Source organism: Rhinichthys klamathensis, unplaced genomic scaffold (genome assembly GCF_029890125.1).
Source record: "Rhinichthys klamathensis goyatoka isolate OS25496 unplaced genomic scaffold, OSU_Roscu_1.1 h1tg000123l_1, whole genome shotgun sequence".
In the NCBI taxonomy this organism is placed as follows: Eukaryota; Metazoa; Chordata; class Actinopteri; order Cypriniformes; family Leuciscidae; genus Rhinichthys; species Rhinichthys klamathensis.
Window position 1 is genome coordinate 5154913 of NW_026606660.1, and position 18801 is coordinate 5173713.

At 46.4% G+C, this 18801-nt stretch overlaps 1 protein-coding gene across 1 annotated transcript in view; it reads right to left on the minus strand.

Moving 5' to 3' along the window:
* Positions 1–18801, minus strand: part of LOC130088936 (kinesin-like protein KIF6) — a 186635-nt gene that overhangs the window by 36234 nt on the left and 131600 nt on the right. The window lies entirely within an intron of this gene.

Sequence of the window (18801 nt, forward strand, 5' to 3'; positions counted from 1 at the left end):
TTGCTGATTTTAATACTAAAAATCAATACTAACTAAGCTATTGAAAGAGATGCTTCCAGGGGTCATAGATCCTCTTCTTAATATCATTAACTCATCTTTGTCATTAGGATACGTACCAAAAATTTTTAAGCTGGCTATGATTCAACCGCTTGTTAAAAAACTGCAACATGATCCTACAGAATTAGTCAATTACAGGCCAATCTCGAATCTACCTTTTTCTGTCAAAAATAATAGAAAAGGCAGTCCTCACAACTATGTTCCTTTTTAGAAAGAAATGGTATCTGCGAGGATTTCCAGTCAGGATTTAGACCGTACCATAGTACTGAGACAGCTCTCAGCTGAGAGTCACAAATGATTTGCTCTTATCATCCGATCGTGGTTGTATCTCTCTATTAGTGTTACTCGATCTTAGTGCTGGATTTGATACTATTGACCACAACATTCTTTTAAATAGACTCGAAAATTATGTTGGCATTAGTGGAGTTGCACTAGCATGGTTTAAATCATACTTATCTGACCGTTATCAGTTTGTAGCAGTAAATGAAGAGATGTCTTATCGATCACAAGTTCAGTATGGACTGGAGTACCACAAGGCTCAGTACTAGGACTGTTGCTGTTCACTCTGTACATGCTACCCCTTGGGAGATATCATAAGGAAGCATGGCATTAGTTTTCACTGTTCGCTGAAGGACCTGCGCCTGGAGACTATGACAACGCAGTCCTGAAGTGTCAACTAGTCTCTCCCCTGTGAAGACCTCCTTCCCTTCCCTTTACCTCTGTACAGATAAAACGTTGTCAAAATAATTCCAGTTCACATTTCCGGCTACGCGGAAGCGATAAATAATTCTGTATTATATATTTTTAAGGCCAGACAATTTAATTTGTTGAGGTCAATTTGTAAAGAAAGACTGTGTAGTCTTTCTTTACAAATTGACCTCAACAAATTAAATTGTCTGGCCTTAAAAATATATAATACAGAATTTGAATGTGCTGCGCACATTCAAACGCGCATACTGTACTGTACTGTAATACACGTACTGTAATACACGTGCACGCAGTCAGCATTTTCACAGGTTTGCTTTTTTGAAGTTTGCGCAGAGACACTTTTTGTTTAAAAAAATTTCACGGCTTGCACCTTGGAACCTATTTCAAGGTTTGCGTTCTCGAGCCACCAGGCACTGTTGTTGAGCGGGCCGGAGCACGTTAAGGGTTTTCTGTTAGAACGGTGTTGTGTTAGCGGCCCCTAAGTTAATAACTAATGATCTTTGCAATAGAAGTGAATCAATAAAAACTAACTTTAGCTGGACAATAACTTTATTCTAGAGCCGCTGTAAAGACAAAACAATCTCTGTTACTTTAATTTCCTATTATCACTGTAAAGCTGCTTTGAAACAATCTATATTGTTAAAAGCGCTATATAAATGAAGGTGACTTGACCACACAAATCACTTTCTTTTCTCACCCAAACTAGTTCATTTTCTTTTACATCTGTCGGGATGTATAAGGGAAACAAATGTCATTTTGCACTTGATGATACATGATACATAAGCAAAGGAAATTAATATTTCCCAAAATGTTTATTTTCACGTACAGGCCTTCCACTTAATTTGCTTTTGTGGTGTTTGCATTGAGATATGGTCAGTTTGAGCTGCTATGTTCAGATACTGTTGGCAAAGCGCAGGATCTAAATTCTTCAGTTGCTAACTGTGCTAAGATTTATATTATTTATTTTATGGATTATGTTTCAGTTGGCTTGGGTTTGATTTATAAGAAAACAAAATTGCTGGACTACACGGTTTTTTTTTAAACAACGTTTAAATTTAATTTTTTTAATGGCTTACATAATTTGGTTGTTACCCCATTTTATTCGATTTTCAGGAAGTGAAGTGCCTGAATACTGTTTTACTCACATCAGTTGGTGCTTATTCAGTTTTAAGTTCTTAAAATCACTCAGTACAATAATAGGCATCTATACAAGTGCATATCTAGGGCTGTATGTCCCACCACAGCATTTCAATCCGTTTAAAGATGAACTGAACTGAAAAAAATCGACATTGATAACGTGTTGTTTATGACAATTAAAAGTAAATTACACTAAAAATTTTAATTAAAAATATCAATATAGCTTTTTTAAGCAACACATAAATTGCGCTTGTTACGCTGGCAGTTTCGATGACGTCACTGGCATGGTAGGACACGCAAAGGTGCATAGGCAACAGCTGCAGGTCCTAATACACAGACGAAAATGAGCACTTTTAACGGCATGGGTTACGCATTTGAACCTGTGAGGGACAGTCCAGTAGTTTCTGACTACCACCACCACATGGAGGATCAGTTTCAGGCTCCACATAGCCTACAGCACAGGATCGTTTGGGGCGAAGTGACTGGTGTGGGTGTGTGAGCTGCCGGAGCATGGACACTGCACCGGAGTCAATCTGTTGCAGAGAACAGTCACAAATGCACTTGAATAAATACCAAAAAGGGAGTCTATCTTAAATGATTTCTTGAACGCAATGGCCAATCAGAAGCAACACATATAACTGTGATTGGCTACATCACTCAACATGTTGTTATGAATAGAATGTTATGAATAGAAACTCTGGCCTGTAAATCGTTTCTATTTTGTTTTAGTTGTTCTTGTTGCTTTTCTGCAACAGATGAATAAAAATCTATTAGTTTTTATGTTTTATTCATAGATATTTCTAGTTCGCGGGAGTCCCGGGAATCGTTTTATTTATAACCCGCACACACAGAGTGAGTGCATTACCGCCCGCGCTCGCACTCGGAGTCTCGGCCATGATCAGATCTAGTGCCGCGCAGCACTCTATTGCGTTGGGAGTGCACGTCTCAAGGTCAAGGATAGTGTCGGGAAATATCGCTCGGGCAGAATAAGCTCTAGTTCACTCTTCCTACGCTAAGGAACCGAGAGTTGTCATCCAGTCTCTTTGCTAGAGAGAGAGAGAGACGAGGAAAACAAACAAGCATGCAAATAGATATTATCGCGGCCGGAAAAATTATCGAGCTAATTTTATTTTGTCGTGCGATCAATTTATTTATTGACTATCGCGACAGGCCTACTAAATAGTCTATCACAAAAAAATGCTCACTACAGACTCGAAATCCAGGGGCTGTCGGAGGGCTAGACAGTTTTAAGGCAGCTAGCCATGACTTGAGGGCTGGTTTCCTTGTCAAAGGTAGCCTGTGAAAATGTATCGTAACCCCAGCTGCCTTAGCCCTATACAATTCATTACTACAGCCAGGGGCAATACAGTATGAACCCCCCCTAGACCTGTTGGTTTCTGTTTCCCCAGCCATGTCAGCTAGCCTCAGACTATTTACATGCTATGTGTTGAGAATCATCAGAATCAGAGAGATCCATTTGCAGCTTAATTTATTGAGCAGAATAGTCAAACAGGCAAAGGTCAGAACCAGCAGATACAGCAGTGAAGACAGGGCTGAATCGTAGTACAATACCAGGCAGAAGATCAGGGCAGGCAGCAAACAGTCAAGGTCAAAGAACAAAGCAGAGGTAACATAGGCAGGTAGCAGACAGGGAGATATCCAAAACGGGCAGGGTCAACAAAACAATCAGGCAGTCACAGAAATAAACGCTCAGAAATGTTCACAGTAGCAAAACAAGACTTCGCACTGAGAGCTGCGTGCAGTGCAGCTAAAAAGCCTAGTAAATGAGATGCAGCTGGGCATGGTGATTAGAATCAGAACCGGGGCTATTGGGAAATGTAGTGTGGTGAGGGAGTCAATATTCAGGCGAGGGTGCCCTCTGATGGCTGGAGAGTGAGGTTACAGAGTCTGAGATTGTGACAGAGCCCCCTCCCTGCGAGCGACTCCTGGCGTGAGGTGGCTGACGACGTCGGGGTCTCCCACGTGGTCGGGGAGCAGGTTTGTTGGGATGGGCGTGATGGAAGTCAGTGATTAGACTGGGGTCCAGAATGTCTGTGGCATTGACCCATGAACGCTCCTCTGGTCCGTATCCATCCCAATCGACCAGGTACTGTAAGGTGCTGCCCCGACGCCTGGAATCTAGGAGTTCCTGGACTCGATAAGCCTCCTCGCCCTCCACTAGAATGGGTTGGGGGCTCTGTTCCTGGGATCTCTCCTTCTCCCTCTCGTTGGGGCCATCAGCAGGTTTGAGCAGTGTCGGACAAAGTCGGTGGTGTCTGGAGCTAAAGAGGGCCACCAGTAGCGATTTTGTAGCAGCTGAATGGTGGTAGTTATACCCGGATGTCCAGAGCTGGGAAGAGCATGAACGTGCTCCAGGACCTGGTTCCGGAGCGTATCGGGGACATAAACCCGGTTGGGTGGACAGGCAGACGGGATCTCTGATCGGGAGTTGATTTGCTCAATCTCGGTTTCAATGTCCCACTGAATGGGAGCGACAATGAGGTCTGGGGCCAGAATTGTCTTGGAATCTTGTGCTGTGGGCTCGTGGTCACATTGACGTGATAAAGCATCTGCCTTGGTGTTCTTGGAACCTGGACGATAGGTGACTGTGAAGTGGAATAGGGTAAAGAACAGTGACCAGCGAGCTTGTCTAGGGTTCAGTCTCTTGGCGGTGCGTAGGTATTCCAGGTTCTTGTGGTCGGTGAAAACGGTAAAGGAGTGATTAGCACCCTCTAACCAATGCCGCCACTCTTCGAAGGCGGCCTTCATGGCTAGAAGTTCTCGATCTCCCACATCGTAATTCCTCTCAGCAGCATTTAGTTTGCGGGAGTAAAACGCACAGGGATATAGTTTGGGTGGTGACCCCTGACGTTGAGAAAGAACAGCTCCCAAACCGGTGTTGGAAGCATCCACTTCTACCACGAAGGGTAATTCAGGGTCAGGATGGTGCAGGATGGGTGCTGTGGTGAAATGCTGCTTGAGCTGATTAAAGGCTTGGGTGGCCAACTCATTCCATGGAAGACGATGAGTTCCCTTCTTCACCAGGGATGTGAGTGGGCTTGCCACTGAACTGAAGTTTCTTATGAAGCGGCGATAAAAGTTAGAAAATCCGAGGAAGCGCTGCAGTTCTTTCAGGGTGGTAGGTTGTGGCCATTCTAGGACTGCTCTGACCTTGCCCTCGTCCATGGCGACTCCTTCTGGGCTGATGACGTACCCCAAGAATGTAGTGGAAGTCTGATGAAACTCGCACTTCTCCAGTTTCGCGTATAGCTGGTGCTGGATGAGCCTCTGGAGAACGACTCGAACATGCTGCACATGGTCAGTCAGGGTGTCAGAGTAAATCAAGATGTCGTCGATGTATACTATAACTGATTTTTGAAGCATGTCTCTGAACACGTCGTTTATGAACGACTGGAAGATGGAAGGACTGTTCGCCAGGCCGAAAGGCATGACCAAGTATTCGTAGTGCCCTGTGCTGGTGGAGAAGGCCGTCTTCCACTCGTCCCCCTCCCTGATATGAATGAGGTTATACGCACAGCGTAAATCAAGTTTGGTGTAGTACCTCGCGGAGCGGAGCAACTCCAGGGCGGCTGGTACCAAGGGAAGTGGATAGCGGAACTTGACAGTAATGTTATTCAGGGCACGATAGTCAATGCAGGGTCGGAGTCCTCCGTCCTTCTTCTGGACAAAGAAGAAACCGGCAGACACCGGAGACGTGGAAGGTCGAATTAAACCCTTTGTGAGTTCCTCCTCAATATATTTCCTCATGGACTCGGATTCAGGTTGGGAGAGAGGAAATATACGACCCTTGGGAAGTGTGTGCTCTGGTAGTAAGTCAATGGCGCAGTCACTGACACGATGAGGTGGGAGTTTAGAGGCATTTATTTTGCTGAAGGCTTCTGATAGATCGTGATATTCGGAAGGAAGATTGTTCGAGTTGGTTCTCCCCACCGGTAAAGTTATCACCCGGACAGGTGATGGAGCGACCTGGACAAGGCATTTGGAGTGGCATGAATCGCTCCAGAGAGAAATTTGATTGGTTCTCCAGGAGATTTGGGGATCATGTTTACGAAGCCAGGGCAGGCCTAAAATCACAGGTGTGTGTGGAGCGTGGAAGACGTAAAATTGTATGATCTCACGGTGGAGTGCCCCAGTTTGTAGATGGAGTTCCTCGGTGATGTGAGAAACATGACCTGAGCCTAGTGGTCGTCCATCGATGGCCTCGACTGTGAGAGAAGAGGGACAACGAATTAATGAGATGTTATGTTGAGCAAAATCTGCAGATATAAAATTCCCAGCGGCTCCGGAGTCCACTAAAGCAATGGTGGTAATCTGCTGGCCATTGGCCGTGATCACAACAGGCACGGATACACATGAGTTGGGGTTTAATGCATCGACATTGAGACTCACCGGTCGAGATGCAGTTAGACGTGGTCTGGATGGACAGGCAATACGAAGATGACCAGCCTCGCCACAGTACAGACACAGGTGACGAAGGATCCTTCGATCTCTCTCCTCTGTAGACAGATGGTAAGTGTTGATTTGCATGGGCTCAGGTTCTTCAGTGCGAGCGGGGATTGACGCTCGGGGAACTGGGACGTTGCGGAGAGCAGGAATAGTGCGATGGCTCGCTCGGCGAGATCGTATGAGGTTGTCAATTTGAATGGTGAGGTTTATGACCTGGTCGAGGTCTTTACCCTCATCACGACAGGCTAACTCGGACTGTAGTTCGTGATTCAAGCCTCTTCGGAAGACCACTTTAAGGGTGTCGTTATTCCAGGAAGTCTGCGCAGCAAGGGTGCGAAAAGTAAGAGCATATTCAGCTGCAGTAACTTTACCCTGCGTGAGTTCAAGCAGACGATCGCCAGCACCTTTCCCCTCCTTAGAATGTTCGAAGACCTCACGAAAGCGTTGGGTAAACACATTGTATGACGGAAATGCAGTTCCATCATCCCTCCACACTGCCGTTATCCAATCCAAAGCCCTCCCAGTGAGTAACAAGCAGACATAGGCGATCTTACCAGCTTCGGTGGAGTACAGTGTGGGTTGTTGTGCAATGAATAGAGAGCATTGGAGAATGAACCCCTTACACTTGTCAGGATCTCCGTTGAACTTTTCTGGATGCGCGAGACGAGGACCCATGGTAGGTGGAATTTCGGCAGGATGGGGAACGGCGGCTGTGGCTTGAGTGGGCGACTGCTCTGATGACGACCTTTGAAGCCCTTGTACTGCTTTGACCAACTCCTCAGTTAAAGAGGTGAGACGACTCAACTGATGGTGATGGGCAGCGAGTTGACCTGCTTGGGCAGAGAAGGCTGCAGTCAAGGTTGATATAGCTGCTGGATCTTGAGGTGGCGAAGTCTTCTGTTGAGAATCATCAGAATCAGAGAGATCCATTTGCAGCTTAATTTATTGAGCAGAATAGTCAAACAGGCAAAGGTCAGAACCAGCAGATACAGCAGTGAAGACAGGGCTGAATCGTAGTACAATACCAGGCAGAAGATCAGGGCAGGCAGCAAACAGTCAAGGTCAAAGAACAAAGCAGAGGTAACGTAGGCAGGTAGCAGACAGGGAGATATCCAAAACGGGCAGGGTCAACAAAACAATCAGGCAGTCACAGAAATAAACGCTCAGAAATGTTCACAGTAGCAAAACAAGACTTCGCACTGAGAGCTGCGTGCAGTGCAGCTAAAAAGCCTAGTAAATGAGATGCAGCTGGGCATGGTGATTAGAATCAGAACCGGGGCTATTGGGAAATGTAGTGTGGTGAGGGAGTCAATATTCAGGCGAGGGTGCCCTCTGATGGCTGGAGAGTGAGGTTACAGAGTCTGAGATTGTGACACTATGGCTGCTCTGCTGGTGTTGGTTGGCAACGGAGTAGCCTACCATGCCAGTGACGTAGCCGAATGTTGAAATCCAACATGGCGGCGCCCGTGTAACAAAAACAACATTTTCAACGTACAGTTTTATCCCTTTTAACAAATTCTACCATTTTAATAATTGTACCAATGATAATAAATACAATAGATCTGTTATATCACCGTTTTTCAAATTTCAGTTCAGTTCATCTTTAAGGTCTGGACTTTGACTGTGCCATTGCAAAACCATGCCATTTATGCCATTCTGTATTAGATTTGCTGGTTTTCTTAGGATCATTGTCCTGTTAACCAATTTTCGGCCAAGTTTTAGCTATCGGACAGATGACATCACATTTGACTCTAGAATACATTGAGGTACAGAGGAGTTCATTGTTGACTCAATGACTGCAAGGTGCCCAGGTACTGTGGCTGCAAAACAAGCCCAAATCATCACCCCTCCCCACCACCGTGCTTGACACCTGGTATGAGGTATGATGTGTTTGGTTTTTGGCAAACGTGGTGCTGTGTATTATGGGCAATCATCTCCACTTTGTTCTTGTCTGTCCAAAGCACATTGTTCCAGAAGTCTTGTGGTTTGTTCAGATACAAATTTTCAAACCTAAGCCGTGCTGCCATGTTGTTTTTAGAGAAAAGAGTTTGTTTTTCTCTTGCCAACCCTTCCAAACAAGTCATACTTGTTCAGTCTTTTTATAATTTTACTATCATGAACTGTAACATTTAACATGCTAACGCTTGCTGAGGATCAATTAATCAAAGGCATTTGATTAGCAGTGCCTACTGCAACTTATCCTCTTAATTCCTATGGAAGCAGTAAGGGTGTACTATTTTTATTATATCCTGATATTTAAAATAATAGAATTCAAAAGGGTGTACTTTCTTTTTCACGACTATGTGTATGCCGAGTTGTGCATCATATAAAAAAAAAGAAGCACCCAATGCAGGTACGTTGGATGGGTTTATTATAAGCGAAATGCTCGAGTTCGCTCTATACAGAGTGTTAGCTACTCAGTTGCTTACTCTCATAACTCATAGCAACACAGTTAAAAGCAATTTTTATATATATATATAGTACTCTGGAGAAGTGGTCGATATCGGTTGATATTTGACGTTACGTCGACGTGATGACGTAATTGGGATCACTTCAGGGAGCCCTATCATCTTCGAGTGTCTACAGAACGAGCCAATGAACGTTGGCGTGCGTGAATCGTGCCCCGCAGCGAGGGTATAAACAGGAAGCGGGCGAACTCACTCATTGTCTTTTACTTCGGAGCCGAGCTTCCCGTTCATCTCTGAATCTGCAGACTGCTGTACTTCATTGAAAACTCTACAGACAGTGTTGGTGTGACGGCGCGAGCAGCGAGTGGCCGCGAAAATGTCTTTGTTCAAACAAGCGTGACCCTGCATCCTTTTCAGGATGTCATTCTGCTTGTGTGTTTCTGGATGGTCTCTCCCTGGCACCAGCAGAAGGCCACAATAGCTGCCTCTCGTGTTTAGGCATTCAGCACTCTGAGGCAGCCTTTGTGAATAGTTCATGTTCCCATTGCGGGAATATGACTATGGCAGCGTTGAGATCGAGAGTCGCTTACCTCAAGGGAGGTGCAGTCTCCTCACCTATGCCCCGATCTAGAGCCTATTCTGGACCGCATAATAGGCCTACTTCGGCGCTTAGCCAGGGTGATCTGAGGATTACCGTGAGGACTTCCCCTCCGAGATGGGCGCTATGCTTTCTCGGGCCGCCGAGAAGGTCAGGCTTGCGTGGAACCCTCCACCTCGTCCCGAACCTTCTCGTTTGGGCGATTTCGGTTCCATTCTTTCCGGAAGTGCATGAGGAGCTCACTAGGACGTGGACGGCGCCGTATAGTGCCAGAAGCCGTCCTAGTGGCTCCTCTCTCCTCACCACCCTCGATGGCGGAGCAGCTAATGGGTATGTGGATGTCCCGCCGGTGGAGCGTGCCGTTGCAATGCAACTGTGTCCAGCGTCCGCTTCCTCCTGGCGGCGTAATCCACGCCTCCCGTCCAAGGCTTGTAAGTTCTCGTCCGGTCTTACGGCGAAGGCTTACAGAGCCTGTGGACAGGCTGCTTCCGCCCTCCATGCCATGGCGCTCCTGCAGGTCCACCAGCCCCAGGCGGTCTCTGGTCCTTTCGGCTCTTCAGAGACCTCCCTTTGAGCCTTTGCAATCAGCCGAGTTAAAAATTCTGTCCTGTAAGACAGTACTCCTGGTTGCATTGGCCTACAAGAGGGTAGGGGACCTGCATGCATTTTCGGTTGACGAATCTTGCCTGGAATTCGGCCCAGCTAACTCTCACGTGATCCTGAGACTCTGGCCCGCATACGTGCCCAAGGTTCCTACCACTCCCTTCCGGGACCAGGTGGTGAGCCTGCAAGCACTGCCTTCGGAGGAGGCTGACCCAGCCCTGGCTTTTCTCTGTCCCGTTCATGCTCTGCGCCTATATGTGGACAGAACGCAAAGCCTCAGGACCTCAGACCAGCTCTTCGTCTGTTACGGAGGCCAGCAGAAGGGAAAGGCTGTCTCCAAGCAGAGGATGGCCCACTGGATAGTGGATGCCATCGCCTTGGCTTACGAAGCCCACGGTGTCCCTTGTCCGCCTGGGTTGAGAGCCCACTCCACACGGCGCATCGCTGACAGTTATCTGTAGAGCTTGCGGGCTGGCGACATCTAACACGTTTGCAAAGTTTTAACGTCGAACGTGAACGACTGATAGGGAATGTCTCGGTTACTAATGTAACCCTCGTTCCCTGAAGGAGGGAACGGGAGACGTTATGTCCCGTCGCCACTTTTGCTGACCATCACTGTAACGGCCGTCACAATCTCGGCTCCTCAGCGAAAAACAATGAGTGTGTGCGCCCGCTTCCTGTTTATACCCGTGCTGCGGGGCGGGGTGCGTGATGCGATTCACGCACGCCAACATTCATTGGCTCGTTCTGTAGACACTCGAAGATGATAGGACTCCCTGAAGTGATCCCACTTACGTCGTCACGTCGACGTAACGTCTCCCGTTCCCTCCTTCAGGGAACGAGAGTTACATTAGTAACCGAGACGTTTTATTTTGACGGTGCTCCAGACTTTTATTTTGACGGGCGGGGCTGAGAACACCAGCGCCTGAGAAGAGAACGGCAGCTCCTGATCACACAGCGCTCACTCACATTCTCCGTCTTCAATAGTTTACGATCTCTGTCAGTCATATCTAATAGTTTGTTAGACAGAACTGGTAAACAAAGAAAGTAAATGGTATGCGAAAAAGTAAAGCATTTGCTTTTATATTATTTGTAACAGAAAAGGCAAACAATCAGGCTAAAATACTTTCTCATTTACCGTAAACAATCAGCAAATGCGCATCTACATAATTTAAACAAATCTCTGAATATCTAATAAACATTTAATTTCATAAACTTTGCAGATTTAATCAAATCCAGCTGTGATATCTTGTGAAGTCTGCATTTGTAGCCTGCATACGTGTTACTGCGAGTATCGGTCGGTCCGTGCGAAGTGAGTGAATGCGAACAGAAGATCAGCTTCACAGGACATGAGATCGAAAAACTTTAAATCCTTCATTTTAAAATATGCTGTGCCATATCCAGTTGCCCACTGTGTCATATTCATATCATTTTCATTGTGTGCTGTATGTAAAAGTAGCGTAACCTTGTCTTTATTTGGAAAAATATGATTACCAGTGCGCACGAAATTACCAGATTACGGAGTACCCTGTTTCAGTGTTTACTTCCTTTTTATTCACATATTCATATATTTTTTAAACAATTACTTTATTTGTGAAAAATACTGTAATAGGATTGCAGATTCAAGAAGTTGCCATCTAAAATATAAGCATGTTTATTTTAAAGATTTGTTTTCTAATTTATTTCTAATTTATTAAATATTGATTAAAATAAAAATAAAGTATATATATAAATATCGGCTTTATATCGGCCACCCTGCTCTCTAAGATATCGGCATCGTCCATCAAAAAAACAATATCGGTCGACCACTACTCTGGAGTACTCTGGGTTCAGGCCAAAATACTTAGCTCGGAGCCCTCTCCTATACAGCACACCAAATACTATCTATCTGATCATTTGTAAGAATGAACTCGTGAACGGTATGGCGTATCGGTTTAGGACACACAAAAGACTCAGATCTAAATCAGAGACGACAAAAAAGAAACACCATGGCGGGTGTCAATTTAAATGTACAGTATGCCGGATGTATATATTTTTTTTAATTAAGAAAATTTAAAAAAAGTATAATATAATAAATATTAAATGTAAAAAATAATTTTCCCTATGGAGAACATAAAATACTATGAAAATAGTTCATAGTATTTCATAGTATTACAAAACTAAATTTAGTCTATTTAGTTTTGTATCAAATACTATGTGATTTTCGTTGATTTTGTTCCCTATTTTAACGATCTGAAATGCAAGTATCAAAAGCGAAACGCAAGTAACTTTGTGGGCAGATCTCGGTAGCTGTTGCTTTTATACCGGCGGGATAAATGACTCTTGCGCCCGACGCAAATCTAAAATGGGTTGGTCTGAAGTAGCTACGTTACTCATAGGTGTGGTTTGGGCGTAACGTGCAATAAACCAATCAGAGCATCATCTCACATTCCCTTTAAAAGCAGGCGCGCTTGTTCCATGGCGGATTGCTATTATAATGGGGGATTTGCCAGGCGCACGCCAGGAGCGGTTCACAGCCGAGGAGACCGACATTCTCGTCAGGGCCGTAAAAGACAGAGAAGTGACATTGCATGGGGATGGGAGAAACCCACCCAAATTAGCTGCGGTTAAACAGGCGTATAATAATTTGTAAGCTAGATTTATGCCTATTTTTTCACATCTTCATGGACACCACAATTATTTCCCTCGTGTGGTAATATTTTTCCTTGTAATTATATATGGTTTGCAAAAATGGGAACTGCTGAGTCTGTGTAGATGAGAGAAGCAAAGTGTATGCGCGTTGTGCACACGCTACATTATGGCCAAGCATGCGTCCTTAAAATAGCATCTGAATAACGCGCCACTGACTTTAGACTAGATAGGGCCCATAGACTTTTCACCACCCTGATGTAGGATTTGAGGGCGAACCAAACACAAATTAATCTTCCAGATGATTCGTTCAAACATAATTCCACACAAAAACCTCAACTCCACACTCCAGACACCAAATCAACAATCAGGGACCATAAATGAAGTGGGCTCCATTCAGTCTGAGCAAACTGATGTAGTTTGTTAAACTAAGTAGCTAAATAGTTTATGGACATGCACACTTGTAAAATATTATCCTAGTTAAAGGTAGAAGATGTCAACCACAAGTAGTTTGTAAAAGACGGATTGGTTCGGAGATGGCACAGCTCGAACCTCACCAAAATAACGGCAGAGGTTGTTTGATCCCAAGACAACAGTTTCAAAACAGACCTTCTTCTTCACAGAATCCACAGAAATGCTTTTACATGATATGAATGCACCAGATCATTCCAAATGCTAGATGGACTTAACATGGTTTAACTGAATCCTTTTATATCATGCCTATAACCTATATATATGTGACTTTTATGCTTAGATCAAATATAAGTCTTGCAAATGTTATAACTATTAGACAGTTGACTGAAAGTGTTTCTTGTTTTTAATCAGTATGATCGTATGCTCATAATTCAGAAGATGGCTTGATTGAAATCTGTGTAAAATGTATTGTATTCTTATAATATGAATCATGTCTAAACTGTACTTCTGTACTGTCTGCTAGAGCTGGAAAGTTAAGAGACCACAGATAAGGTGATTTACGATGAGAGTGGAAGAAACAGCCATCTCTAAACTAAAGAGCGTCTGGTTTAAGATCTGGTTTAAATAATGGCGCAAATACAAGTAAATTGACTAGCGCAAACCTTAGTAAATCACATTGCATGATTTATTTAAATACTCTCCTCCCATAAATTGTAAGTCTGAAAGGGAAACTCCTATATGGATATGCAATAAGGTCAGCCGCAAAAATAACTGTACCCGCACCTTTTCAGCGCTAATTTTTCACTGCATGTCTTAAGTAAATCCTGAAAGTTGCTTTTAAACAACAAAGCAGACGCTACCGCAATTTTATCATCATGTAAGCTTTATGGTACACCTCAAACAAGGGAATTTATAGTGTTAATAATACTTATTAGCAAGTTTGCTTGGACTTGACAGAGAGACAAAGCACATTCACTCTAGTCAAGGGCTGTACAGCTTAGACCACATGACAGTCAAGTCAAGAATGACCACAAACTGTCACATGTAATCACCCAGAAATTGAGCTAGTGACATATTGTTAATCATTGCATTTCAGAGAAATCGTCTCATTCCCTTTCGAGGGAACTCGCACTGCGTCGTTGAAAAACGACTCTTTGGGGAACGAATGCCCACTAGGCCACGCACCGAAAAAGGCCTGCCCTAGAGTGAAACTGATCTCAGGCACTCAGCTAGGACGAGAGCACATGTGCGCCAGGCGTACTAGGGAGGTGCAGACTAAAAAAACCTGATAAAAGTGTGCGGGGTAGCCCAACCGGCTGCCTCACAGATCTCCTGGAGGGGCACTCCCGAGAGGAGGGCCCTAGAGGACGCCATGCCTCTAGTAGAAAGATCCCTTACGGCCAAAGGTGAAGGCAAATTGCGCACCTTGCAGGCCTACTTATGGTTTGTATAGCCGGGAGCCCCTAATAGGTGACCCAAAACACACTACAGCATGTCCGACCTCCTCCAAGAAGAGGACCTCTCAAGGTAAATACTCGGAACTCTAACTGGCAGAGCAAGGAACCTCTCCTTTTCTGCCGACACATGAGGTGGAGGATGAAATACTTGCAGGACCATGGACCTAGCCATGTTAAATTGCACTTAAGGCACATAGCTGGGTCTCGGATGCAGGATGGCCTTAACTCCGCAGGGGGCACACCCCAAGCAAGCTGGTGATAATGCCAGGGCTTGGAGATCTCCCAGTCTCTTTAAAGAAATAGCTAAGAGAAAGGCTATCTTGAACGTGAGGTCCTAGGCGAAGCCGACTGGAGGTATTCGAAGGGAGCCAGGGATAGCCCTTCGAGAACCACCGCCAGGTCCCAGGAAAGAACCCTGGACCTGACTGTCGGTCTCATCCTCCAAATACCATGGAGAAATAGTAGTTGGTGCCTCCCCAAAGGCCCAACATTTAGTGGTGCATGGAACGCCGCAATGACGGCCACGTACACCCCACGTGTAGATAGGGAGAGATTAGCAGAGAAACGATCTTGAAGAAACTCCAGAACTGAAGCCATTGGGCAGTTAACTGGGCCTAACTCAAGTTCTCTACACCAAGTGGAAAAACATTCCACTTGAGGCCATATCTCCTAGTAGACGGAGCCTTAGAGATAAGTATGGTTTCGACCACGCCAGATGATAGACCAGCATCTAGGTACTGAGCCCCCTCAGAGGCCAGACCCACAATTTCCACAGCTCCGGACGAGGATGGAATATAGTGCCCTCCGCTATCAGGAGTGAAATTAAGTCCGAAAACCATACTCGGGCCGGCCAAAACAGGGCTACCAGAAGAAGACTGATGCCCTCCTGAAGGATCCTCTCCAGGACTCCCGGAAGCAGAGCGATCGGGGGAAACGCGTACAGGCAAAGCCTCGGCCAGGCCTGTACCATGGCATCCAACCCCAGCGGGGCTGGATGAGTGAGGGAGAACCAAAGTGGACAGTGGGACGCCTCTCGAGACGCGAACAGATCCACTTCCATTGGTCCAAACCTCTGCCATATCAACTCCACCACCTCTGGATGGAGTCTCCATTCCCCGGGCCTCAGCCCCTGCCTCGACAGGATGTCTGCTCCGTGATTCTGAACCCCCGGGACATATATTGCTCTTATAGATAATATTTTCCCTTAGGACCAAAAAAAAAAAAATCTGATGCGCCAATCTGGATAGAGGGCGCGATCTGAGTCCCCCTTGTCGGTTCAGATAAGCTACCACTGATGTATTGTCCGAACGTATCAAGACGTGGTAACCCTTGCAGTCTGGGAGGAAGCTCCTCAGAGCCCTGAACACATCTCTAGGCAATTTATATGCCAAGAATGATGATGGTCCTGCCACAGACCCCTAGCAAAGCGGCCGTCCATGGCCGCGCCCCAGCCAGTAAGGGAAGTGTCTGTCGAAACGTTTTTCCGGCGACACGACTCCCCTAACACTGGCCCTTGGGACAAGAACCAATGTTTCTTCCATATTAATAGGGAACGAAGGCATCTGCGCGTAACCTTTATTATACGGAACGGATTCCCCTTGGGGGGGAAAACCCCTTGGCTTTGAACCACCAGCGAAGGGTCCTCATGTGAAGCAGGCCCAAAGGAATTATGTTGGATGCCGCTGTCATGAGGCCCAGCAGTCTTTAAAATTGCTTTACAGTGATGGCCTGGCCTAGCTTTATCCCTGACACCATGGCAAGGATGGATTCGATACGAGCGGGAGACATACGTGCCCGCATCGTAACCGAATTCCATACCACGCCCAGAAGAGTATTCTTCTGAGCTGGGTCCAACACATTTTTCTTAGTGTTGAGTCTCAACCCCCGGTTCTGAATGTGGCCAAGGACAACATCTCGATGCCGAACTGCCATTTCTCGAGACTGGGCCAATATGAGCCAGTCGTCGATGTAATTCAGTATACGGATGCCCTGAAGTCTCAGTGGAGCCAGAGCCGCATCCATACACATAGTGAACGTGCGGGGAGAGAGTGCTTGGCCGAACGGAAGAACCCGATATTGGTATGCTTCGCCCCCCGAAAGCGAACCTCAGGAACCTCCTGTGACATGGAAGGATGGAGACATGAAAATAAGCATCTTTTAGATCTATCGTGACAAACCAGTACTCGGATCTGATTTGGTTCACGATAATGGGAATAGTAGGCCTTTTGAACCTGAATCTCCTCAAAGAACGATTCAAAAGCCTTAGATCTAAAATCGACCTCAGTCCGCCCTTTTTATCCTTCTTTGGAACTATAAAGTACCGGCTGTGAAACCCGGACTCCCTGTCTGGTAGGGGAACACTTTCTATGGCCCCTTAATTCCAGTAGAGTCTGTACCTCTTGTTCCATAACCCGAGCCTGTTCTGGAACCACTGCAGTCGGTACCACCCCAGCAACTTGGGAGGTCGGTGACCGAACTGCAATCTGTACCCATATTTTATAATATTCAGGACCCATATAGATATATTCGGAAGGCGTTGCCATTCTTCTACAAAATCTACTAAGGGAACCAGCCCCTCGAGACCGGCCTCGGGTGTTTTTCGAGCACCATTCTCGACTTCCTGAAGCGAAGGACCGGCAGGAAAAAATCGAGAAAGATTTTGTGACCATAGTCGGTGCCCTGTTGCAAGCTTTTGGGGCGAATGCCACGGTGTGCGTTCTCTGGAAACCAATGTAGCCCGGAGCGTGCAAGACGGCGGGCAACATCTTTTTTCCCGAGGGCTCCTGCTGCTAGAACAACCTCGATTGCTCCACAGCGGGGGGGGGGGGGGGGGGGGGGGGGTCAGCCCTCAGAGGTCCTACACTACAATTAGGACCTCTTTCCCGAAATCCTCTTCACCTGAAGGACGGCCCTCAGGTCACCCTTCTGGCTGGAGGACTTCGGTTGAGAGCACTTCCTCTGTTGCCAAGCTCCCGCAGGAGGGGCTCTAGAGGCAACGCTCTCTTTTTGCTCTTGCCGATGGGAGGAGCTGGTTAACGGCTGAGGCTGGCCACTTGGACCAGCCCTCCTAGATCCAGATTTAGAGCGGTGAGGGAAGTACTGTTGGAACGCCGCTGACTGTTTTTTCCCTTTCCTGAAAACCTGTCGACGACTGCAGTGACAGCGTCGGAGAACAGGCCAGAAGGTGATAGCGGAGCGTCCAACGGAAAATATTTGTCTTTCTCTTTATACCGGACAAATTTAGCCACAGATGTCTCTCCGTAGCCACCATAGTTGACAGAGCGGCCAAAGGTATTCACGTGCCGTCTCCTTAGTGGCCCGGATAGACAAATCTGTGGCTCTTCTCAACTCCGCAGGACAGACTCTTCTCAAGTCAGCAGGAGTTGGTCCCTCGCCCTCATTTAGATCTTTAAGAAGATCGGCCTGGTACGCCTGCAAAATCGTCATAGAGTGCAGGCATGCACCAGCCTGACCAGCCACCATATAAGCCCGGCCAACCAGTGCAGAGGTGTCCCTGCACGGTTTATTGGGCAGCGCCGGGGCTTTAAGCGAAGATGCCGCATCAAGAGAAAGATAGCTCGCTAAAGCTTCCTCCATCTGCGGCATCTTGCCATAACCCGCCTCTCTCGCACCCACCACATTCGAATAATCATATAATGAATGTGATGAGATACGTAAAGAGTGGTATTCTTCCCAGGATCTAGCTCTTTATGAAGATCTGGGAAAAAAACGGAAAGCCCCGGCGCTGCAGGAATCTCACGTCTAGCTTGCTTTGACGGGGATCATCCTGCTTATTTTGTGGCCAGCTGATATACATATATATATATATATATTTATTTTTTAAGTCTGGCCACATGAGCAGAAACATGAGCCGGCGAGTGTGACTAATGTTGCTCGTTCCCGATGCTGAGCACATCTACTTCCTTAAAAACAGATAGCTCGAGCACCGGGCACTCGTCACGGGCACAAGAAGCCGCATCGCGGGCTTCTGCGTCGTGAACGAGTGTCATAGAATCTGCGGATGATGAACGAAAAAGTGCCTCAGCAGTCTCGTTCTCATCCGCGAGATCCTTCTGCGATACCCACGATCTAAGCCGCCGCGCCGCCTCAACGGACGCGGGACCCGAATCGCGGGGATCGCGAGCCTGGCCATCATCAGAAAATAATATAGCCAAGCGGGAGCGCAGCACTCTAATAGGAAGTGCTTCACAGTGTTCACAGGCAGCCCTCTCGAGAGCTGCCTGTGTGTGCTGCGCCCCTAAACAATACACACACAACTGATGCGTGTCCCCACCCGTGAGATATATAGGGCAGGGGTGCACAC